This window comes from Neltuma alba, unplaced genomic scaffold, assembly GCF_004799145.2.
Source record: "Neltuma alba isolate B1F8T4 unplaced genomic scaffold, ASM479914v2 tig00010452_pilon, whole genome shotgun sequence".
Taxonomy (NCBI): Eukaryota; Viridiplantae; Streptophyta; class Magnoliopsida; order Fabales; family Fabaceae; genus Neltuma; species Neltuma alba.
Genome location: NW_021635344.1, coordinates 76,765 through 87,238, shown reverse-complemented (window position 1 = coordinate 87,238; position 10,474 = coordinate 76,765). Strand labels below are relative to the sequence as shown.

At 33.9% G+C, this 10,474-nt stretch overlaps 1 pseudogene; it reads left to right on the top strand.

Annotated features, from left to right (window-relative positions):
- Nucleotides 1–1,885, top strand: LOC114756661 (L-type lectin-domain containing receptor kinase IX.1-like; annotated as a pseudogene).
- The last annotated feature ends 8,589 nt before the right edge of the window (nt 1,886–10,474 follow it).

Here is a 10,474-nt window from a genome sequence, read left to right as displayed (position 1 = left end):
CTCAGGTACAAGAAAGACAGTGCCGGGAGAGTAGCATACAACAACTCATTGCAACTTTGGGACAATGAGACAAGAACACTTGCAAACTTCACTACTCGTTTCACCTTCATCATCAATGTACTAAATGAAACTCGTGATGGAAAAGGAGATGGCATCACATTCTTCTTGGCAGAGCCTGGATTTCCGTTTCCATCTCCCCCGGATGGCACAGGTATTGGTCTTGTAAGTCGCGCACAGATGCAGGATCAAAATTATCTCGACGAGCATCCATTCGTAGCAGTAGAATTTGACACCTTTTCCAATACGGATGTGGGTGATCCACCCTATGATCATGTGGGAATCCTTGTAAAAACAATGCAGACTAATTATAGAACACAATGGTACACTATGAATGATGGTAGAAAGTATGATGCTGAGATTACCTACGACTCTAGCTCATTAATTCCAGTTAAGCGTCATGTTCACAGGATACAAGGATAATGTCAAAATCAGACAAAATTATTCCCATCAGATCGATTTGAGAGACTACCTACCAGAAGAAGTTCAATTTGGAATCTCTTCAGCCACAGGATTACTGTTTGAGTTACATACACTGTGCTCCTGGTCCTTTAATTCAAGTCTTGAAATGCCGGGAGTGGTGCAAAGGAGTAAAAGCAATAATAAGCGTTTGGTCATTGGAGTGAGCATCGGAACAGTTGTAGTTATTGTTGGGTTGTGCATAGCTTTGTTTCTGGTATGGAGGTCAAATTGTAGGGTGAAAAGACGTGATCGCTTGGATCTTTCCTTGGCCAAAGATTTTGAATGTGTTGGACCAAAGAAGTTTTCCTATAATGAACTTGTCAGAGCCACAAATAACTTCGCAGAGGAACATAAACTCGGAGAAGGAGGTTTTGGTGGGGTCTACAAAGGATTTATCGGAGACTTGAATTCTTATGTTGCAGTAAAGAAGGTTTCCCATGAATCTAGACAAGGAGTTAAGGAGTATGCCTCTGAAGTAAAGATCATCAGTCAACTGAGACACAAGAATTTGGTGCAACTCATAGGGTGGTGCCACGAGAAGAATGATTTTCTACTTATCTATGAGTTCATGCCAAATGGAAGCTTAGAGTATCATCTATATCGAAGCAGAAACCTTTTGACATGGCCAGCCAGATACAATATTGCTAAAGGCTTAGCCTCAGCAGTACTATACCTTCATGAAGAGTGGGAGCGATGTGTGGTTCACAGGGACATAAAATCAAGCAACATTATGTTAGATTCGAATTTTGATACAAAGCTTGGAGATTTTGAGTTAGCGAGGCTTGTAGAACATGAAAAGGGGTCAGAAACAACAATTGTTGCAGGAACAAAAGGGTACATGGCTCCTGAATGTGCAACCATAAGCAAGGCAATAAGGAAGTCTGATATATACAGTTTTGGAATTGTTGCTCTAGAAATAGCTTGTGGGAGAAAGCCAATTGACCACTATGCTCCTAATGACCAAGTCATGATGGTGGAATGGGTATGGGAACTCTATGGCAAAGGTGAGCTTCTTGAAGCAGCCGATAAGAGGTTTGATGGAGATTTTGATGAGCAAGAACTTGAAAGGTTAATGATTCTTGGGCTATCGTGTGCTCACCCAGATTATACTATGAGGCCTACAATTAGACAAGCACTTCAGGTACTTAACTTTGAAGCTTCACTGCCTACTCTCCCACCAACAATGCCTAAAACAACATATGTTGCTCCATGTTTTTCTGATATTGGTTCTTCAATTTATTCATCTGCATATGCTAGTTCTTCTGTAACCAATGACCCAAGGCCTTCAACCAATAGTAGGTCATATACCAAGTCCTCACAATATTCATCCAATTCAGGGCACTCGTCTACAAAGGGACAATTCTGAATGAATTGGATTTTCCAAGTTTCAATTTCAGACTTGGACTAATGCTAGCTCAAGTCAGAATTGATTTCCTTTCAATTACTCATTAGTAGTTCAGGTAAGCAAGGAGAAAAGTTGAAGTTGGTGCAACCTATCCCACATGGGTTCGATTCTTCTCTATCCCTCCACTTAAGCAATTGAGAGGATTTAAAGTTATTCCCTGATTTTCCCTTTCATGTGATCTCAGCTTAGAAGATGTTTGGGTGGAAACCAAATTATGATTTTAAAAGTGATTTTATGGTATACGAACGGTATATATATCGAGGAGTTTATCGCAATTTGCAAAAAAAAAGCTTTTTAAAAGCATTTTTATAGTTTGCCAAATACCCCCTTGTTATATATAATAATTCCCAACAAGAAAACATGTGATATTGTTTATTCGCTTTCATTTATTTAATTTCATTTTTTAAGCCCTTTGTTTACCTGGAAACTTAAATATGGTTGCATTGTCTGAGTTTGTAACTCTTCGAAGTGTATGTGTGTGAGAATCAAGTTTTGCATAACCCTTTTTTCCCTTAATAACCTTTCAATTTTGAACCACTCAGCAACGCTTTTCTATTGTTTTTATTTTTATTTTCTTCAATTTTTGAAAAATAATTGCTGTCAAATATTCACGTATTAGAACTTGGGCGATTAAAATATCCACTGAAGCAAAGAGTTATTACTTAACCTTTTTGAAGAATTCTCAAGTAGATATGGATATAGGACAGTTCATTATGATGGGAAATTGGCCTTGTTTATCCTATCGGCGCCTAAAATCTGAGTTTATAACAGTTCCAATATGTTCATTATTGAGTGTTAAAGCTTTTTCTGCTTTTCACGTATCTGTATGGGTTCCTTCCATTAATTGTTGAACATATACGGAGGGATTGGGGACTGGACTGGGGAGGCCATCTTACAGGGTGCAAAGTTGAGAACGAAGAACAAAAATTTACATGGGCAAGGATTTGTGTAATACCTAACTCTAAGAACCTAACTTTGAATTCAATCTTCATTTATTAACAACAGTTACAACTTTACTCCAAAAAGGTAAAATTTTTAAAACTTTTTATCTAACTTTGAATTCAATCTTCATTTTTGTAAAAGTTTTATGCTATAAAATGAGACTCAAATTCGCTCTCAAACTATCTGTTAGCAATAACTATATATACACACTAAACCCCCAACTATACAAGAACTAGCCCCAACTACTCTTCCTTATGGAGGTACATATAATTATAACAGTACAATTTACATGCTTCACAAATAGGGCAAAATATAAACACATAAAATGTTACAAAAGGGAATATAAACACAACATATTAATTTTTCTCATTGATTTACTAATAAACTAATTTCTTCTTCTCTTCCACCTTAGCTACACTCCCACCAACTTCTTATTCCTCTTGGATCTACTGGGCCTTATGGTTACATAGAAAAGAGGGGTGAGATTCCAAGAATCCTAGTAACAGTAATCATATTTCATATATTATGTATGGTATAAAACTGAGCATGCAAAACAAGTCATGGAGAACAATGCCTTACAAAAAAACTAAACTAAACTGAATAATCAACTGAAGCATATTCGCTATCATAGAACTGAATCTCATATAACTGTTGCGCATAACTAAGTAACTGAATAAGTGAATAACTGTGCAGCTGCTAACTGATTAACTGAATAACTGTGTAGCTGCTATCTGATTAACTGAATAATTGTGCAGCTGCTAACTGATTAACTGTTAAATACGCTTATACTGGATAGCGAAACATGCACATGACCATAGCAATAACTGGTAAGGCAATTTACATGTTCTCATGCTTAACTATAACATTATAGCACAAACAGACATGCAACCAAAACAAAACATACAAAATAATGATTGAAGCTACTTTCCGCTTGCTCCCCTATGTTGGTACCTCACTTTGAGTTTCTTCTTCGTACGGCAGGCTAGCAATCAAATCCTAACATTACGCGCTCGCGCTGCGTGTGTAGGCACAGGCGCGGGCGCGGCCAATCAAATCCTAACATTACGTGCATGCGTGCTCTCCTCCCATAAGGTGATTGGTCATCTCACACAAATTCCCATATTTAATCTTTATATTTCAAAGGTCTCTAAAACCTCCCCTTTTTCTTGCCTTCCTCTTGCTTCTTAGTTCATTATGATTTAGTTAAAATAATAAGATTCGAGCAAGTTTTCAACTTCAGAACATTAACAAAGCATAAAATCATTATAGAATTTAAGTAATGCCATTCAAATTCGTTCTATAACTCTTTGAAACTTTACTTAATAAGCTTTAAATCAATCCCACATTTCAAAATTCTAGCATGACTAATTGATATGACATTCAAAACATCATTTCTTTTCATTTAGTTATAAGCATATTTTCAGCATTTAATGCAATCAATCATTCAGCAAAGAATCAAATAGCAAGCTTTATGGTCACAGTTTCAGTGGTAGCTATTTTCCCATAATCAAAATAGCTTAAAACACGACACATTATTAAAACAAAAACACTTCAAACATTTTCGGACAGCAACTCCTTCTATTCACTTTGAGCCATTGATTTAACTAAAAGTAGCTTCTTTTAAAAGCATTTCAGCAACAACAATCAACACACACAAAATGAATTCAGCTTCCACAAACTTGGTTTTGTCCTTAAAACTTTGGACAACCTTGTGCTTTATTCTGGAAATTTCTAGAATTAAAATCATTCTTCACATTCCAGATTTCATTCCATTCATCTCTACACGGTACGCCAATCATATATAATACATAACTATTAGCTTTTAGATGCTATTGTGCTCATTAATAATCATCTAACATCCAAAGTAGTTCTCTAACATAACACAGCAACACACACAGTTATATATATTTATGCATATTTGAGCAACTTAGGGACATTTAATTTAAAATGCTCTTCTTTCATTGCTGCAATAAAATTTTAATCACAGCAATTTCAATCCTTTCATTATAACCATTCTGCCATTTACTTTCACTAATCAATTTCGAAATATTATTTCTTTTCAAACTTGGGCATCTCCTATTTCTCAGACCCAGAAAGTGTATTTAATAATCCATATACTCCTTTACTTAAGCGTATTAAATAGCAGGTTCTGTACATATAGCTTTCAACAACAATCTGAACTAGCTTTTAGTCAAAACAGCTGGAATCTAACAAGCTTATGTTCCCATATTACCAATTGTACTCATTTTCATACCATTCTCAAGAGGAATGAACATATTTCCTTCGAACAAGAAGCTGTAAGCTTGGCAGTGGCAACAAATGACATACATACATATATTTATATAAGATTTGATTAACATTCCTTTAAACATCAATGAATAAACTTATTCCAGCTCTTAAATTTCAGAATTCAAACCTCACAGTCCCAAGCATTAAATCGAAACCATACACGCACACATACACTAGCATGCGATTATTTTATGCCATTCTTATCTAAACACAAAATCGGTCATCTAAATTCAAGAACTCCTTTTTATGATAGTCAATATAATAGAGAAGAAACAAGAGATTCTCAGTCTCGGCAATCAAAAGTCAAAACAGAACAACCGCATACGCTTCACAAAATTCCTATTTAAGCTTTGTTCTACTCCTATAAACCGTCTCTTAAATCTGTCGATGTTTCGCCCTTCCCCTTAACAACAAACGGTCACTCTTAACTCTCCAAGTAGTATTCTAATGCCGAGAAAGAGGATAGAAGGAGCATTAGAAGGTTTACCTTCGTTGGATCCTAGCTTATATGCGTCGAATCTTCCTCCTTCCCTTTCTTTCTTCTTCCTTTTCTCTTCTGCCACCAAATCGCACCCTTTCTGTCTCTCTCTTTTCAGGTTTACGCGCGAGTGAAGTGAGCGCAAGGTGTCCTCCATAAGGAGAAGCAGAGATGCCGGGGCAAAGCAAAATTTGGGAAACAGCACACGCATACGATTGAGTCATCAAGGAGGGAAATTCTTAGTTCTTACATACACCCGGAGCAGAGCACCCACATCATTCATGTTCTAACTAATAAGAATTAGCCACGTCACTGAATTTAATCTGAGGTGTATGCTGTCTAGAGATTCGTGCCGTCGGAACTCACCTCTCTCACCTCATCCGTCTCCCTCCTCACCTTTCTTTTTTTATTTTATTTTTTTCAAACTCTCTCTCCATATTAGCTTTTTCTGGACAATCCCAGGAGTTCTGAAACCGATTCTTCCTACCCTAGCTTCAATCAACCACGACCATGGCCACAAATATACCCACAAGAGCGATCCCGGTAACGAAGGTCTTACTAATGAAGACTGCCGCAAAGGGTAGTGCAGGAGATTCGGCAGATGGCTTACAACAGGGCCGCCGCCGGCAGGTGAAACGCTCTTTGGAGCAGGTGAGGGTGGGGAACTAGCAGGTGATGCCATTGGTGAAGGAGTGGTGGGAGCCGGTGCTATAGCTGGAGGTGGAGTAGCAGGTGGCAGAGTGGCCGGCGGCAGGGTGCAGGGAGCAGGTGCGATGGATTTCATGGGGGTTGCAGGGACCGAGTAGGTGCAGCTCTTGAGGTTTGAGCAAAGCGAGAAGTAGCCAAAAAGTTTAAGATGATGAACACTCGAAGAGTAGCGAAAACTATGACGAGATCTGAAAATGAAACTCACACAACAGTGAGCGAAACATGAGGAAGTGTAAAGATGATGTATTCGGTGATGTGATTTTGTTTGTATTAATTTTTTTGTTAAAAAAAATTCAGTTTAAAAAGTTTGAATTTATTTGAATGAAATGATAAAAAAATAAATTTAAATATAAAAGGAAAAACTGTAAATAAAAACCCTAAATATGTAAAATTATAATTTAGGACTATAAATTTAAAAAATAGCAAATAAGGACTCAGTTTTATTTTTGTAAATATGAAATGTGGGTGAAATGTCTGAATTACCCCTCAGCCAAATGACAAGTTGACTATAAAAAATGACAAGTTCACTTTAGCAAATGACAACTTCAGCAAATTAAATCACAACTTGGTTGAAGGTATGCCAAATGACGAGTTAACTATGAGAAATGACAAGTTCACTTTAAGAAATGACAACTTCAGTAAACTAAATCATAATTTGGTTGAGAGGCATTTCAGATATTTTACCCACATTTCATATTTACAAAAGTGAAATCGGGTTCTTATTTGCTATTTTTCAAATTTAGGGTCCCTAATCACAATTTTATATATTAAGGGGTCTTTATTTGTAATTTTTCTAATATGAAATGATTGAAAAACACATAAATTTTATTAAGTAATATTATAATGTGACACTCGTAAAAAAAAAAAAGGAAAAATGACAAAAAATGATAAATGAACTTCATAATGTTAAAAACATCACCTGAATTTGAGAAATCCCAATTTAGTTACAAGTAACTAATTTAGCATTTATAAATTTACTGAAATGATCATATTGCTCGTTATTTTATTTATTGTTTTTAAAAATCCAAAACCTTCACTGGCCGGCCAGTTGCCAGAGCACCTGCAGCAGCTGCGGCGGCAGTCACCGGAGCTCCAGTGATCGGCAATAATTGGTCGCTGGAGATCCAACAGTCGGAAATAATTTTTTTTTAAATTTTTATAATTTCAATATAATGGTTAACAACTTTTGTAATACTATTAACAAATTCAGTATAGCAGTTAATAACAGTTTTCCGGGAAATTCAACAATTGATCGTCAGAGCTCCGACAACCGGAAACAATTTTTTTTAAAAATTTTTACAACTTTAATATAACGGTAACAACTTTTGTAACGCTATTAATAACTTCAGTATAGTAGTTAACAACAGGTTTTTCAGAAAATTCAAAAAGTAACATTTTACAATTTCAGTAATGCCATTAACAAATTCCGCAACTCTATTTAACAACTGCAGTATGGCATTTAATAACAGATTTTCTTAAAAATTAAAAAAGGGCATTTTTATAACTTTAACAACTACTTTTTTTAAAAAAAATTTATAACTTTAATATAACGGTTAACAACTTTTGTAATGCTATTAATAATTTAATATAGTAGTTAATAACAAATTTTTCAGAAAATTCAAAAAATAGCATTTTTACAACTTCAGTAATACCATTAACAAATTCAAAAACCTGTTGTTAACCTCTATACTGAAGTTGTTAATAGTGTTACAAAAGTTGTTAACCGTTATACTTAAGTTGTAAAAATTTTTAAAAATTTGTTTCCGGCCGCTAGAGCTCTAGCAACCAATTGTTAAATTTCCCGAAAAACTATTGTTAACTGCTATACTGAATTGTTAATATCGTTACAAAAGTTGTTAACCATTATACTGAAATTCTAAAAAAATTTTAAAAAAATTATTTCCGGCTGTCAGAGCTCCATCGACCAATTGTAAGCCTATCACCGGAGCTCCGGCGACCGGTTAGCAGTGGGGGCTTTAGTTTTTTTAAAAACAATAAATAAAATGAAGAGCAATATTTTAGTAAATTTATAAAGTTTTTTTTAGTCATTAAATAAAATGAAGAGCAATATTTTAGTAAATTTATAAATGCCAAATTAGTCATTTGTGACTAAATTGGGATTTCTTAAATTCAGTTGATGTTTTTGACATTATGAAGTTTATTTGTCATTTTTTTAATCATTTTTCCTTAAAAAATATTGAAAACAATAAAATATTAAATAAAATAATATTATATAATTATATAGCAAGTTCTAAGCAATAAAATAAGACCAAAAAGATATTTCTTTTACAAAAAAATCCAAGCATTAAGTAAATAAATGAAAAAATGGTATGGTGCTTTTTTCTTTTCCAATTTTACGTTCACTATTCATTTATTTTGATAATTTATGCTCAGTATTTACTAAAAAAAAATATTATCCTCAATTTATTGTTCAACATTTATATTTTGTGAATGTAAAAAAAGAAAAAAGAAAAAAACTGTTCATGTCTAATGTTATGTGTGATGTCTTCTCTTTCTTCTCTCATTCTCTCTCGCATAACCTCCTGCCTTATCCCAAAAGCGCAAAAAACAAGCTTATGCTCAAAAGCTCATCAGATTCAAGAAGTCTATCACTAAAAGAAGTCAATCCAAAAAATAGTTTTTGCTGGTAGAAACAAACATGATCCCAAACACAGCTATAGTCTGCAAAACAAATTTCTAGTGAAATTACTTCAAATGACCAATTTGTATGTGCTTATTTTTATGGTTCTTTTCATGATTGAAGCTTCAGCTGTGCTTTGGGATGAAATGCTTCAACAAATATATTATGAGTATGAATAAAGTATCCCGAGGAAAGAACAATTTTCGTATAGCTTTGAGCACCAGGAAGGAGCTTGGGAGAAAAAGGTCAGGAGGGGGACGGATGGATGCCAAGAGACAGGTGAGTGAAACTGAAGAAAGTAGGCACGAATCTTTAGAAGAGAACATTATTTGGATTAAATTGTTAAACTCACATAAATTAAAAGGTCGACAGCTCAGCTTACATGTCAGATTATATTCAATGATGTGGGGTAGTTTTATGGGTCAGAGCATGAAGAATGTGGCGCTCAGGTCTATGCCAGAGTCTCTCACAAGTCCCAAGTTTATTATTTTATGCACACATTCATCCTAGACTTATCCGGCAAGCTTGCTTGACTACCACTCCCATCATCCAGATTTTTAATGGGAGAATTATAATCAAATCTCGTAAAAAAAATAATTACTAAAAGATTCTAATAACAATCTCAACCGTTTATAATAACAAATTCTATAATAAGAATAACAATATTTAAGATTTATTTTTTAATTGTTTTTTTTTGAGACTTTATTGTAATTCTTTTTTTAAAATTTCTCTAGCCTAGAATAACCAAAAAAAAAATTCCTCTGGCCTGGAATAACAAAAAAAAATTCCTCTCGCCTAGACCCACGGGTTGGGTTCCTAATTGGAATGTGCCCCACGTAATTTTCAACTAATGGGTAATGAGTTAACTATTTCTTTTTCCTTTTTTTATATATTTCTTTATGAAACATCTCTTAAAAATTAATCTGGAATACATTATATGAACTTTTCTCCTCATTTAACTTCCTTAGCTCATAAAATAATTTTCCAAAAATTTTCAGATAAAAAATTAACCTTTAACTATTTTTCTTGAATTGCTGAAGAAAATAACTCTTTAATTTAGGAAATTAACTTTTAAATTATTTCTACCCTCTTTGAAAAATAAAATCTTCCATAAACTCTTTTATTTTTCAAATGATAATCTATAACTTTTCTTTGATTCTTATAGGCCTTTATCAATAATTATTTCTTTTTTTAATTTTTTTTCTTGAAAATAGGGTTTTATTTTATACTTATTTTTCAGAGGCCTTGACAAATTATTTTAGCTTCTTAGACATCTTATAAATTTCTAGCTTCAAAATTTGAGATATTATAATTTGAGTGACAACTAAGGGCCTTTTTTTTTTTTCTTTCTTTGTTGTCTTGTTTTTAAAACAATTTTATAAAATTGTTTCCTAAAACAAGTTTTAAAAACAAAAAAAAATTATTTGAAAAACAACCTTTAAAAAATCACATTAAAAAAAAATCATACTTGGGATGTGGTAGTCAGCAGTGA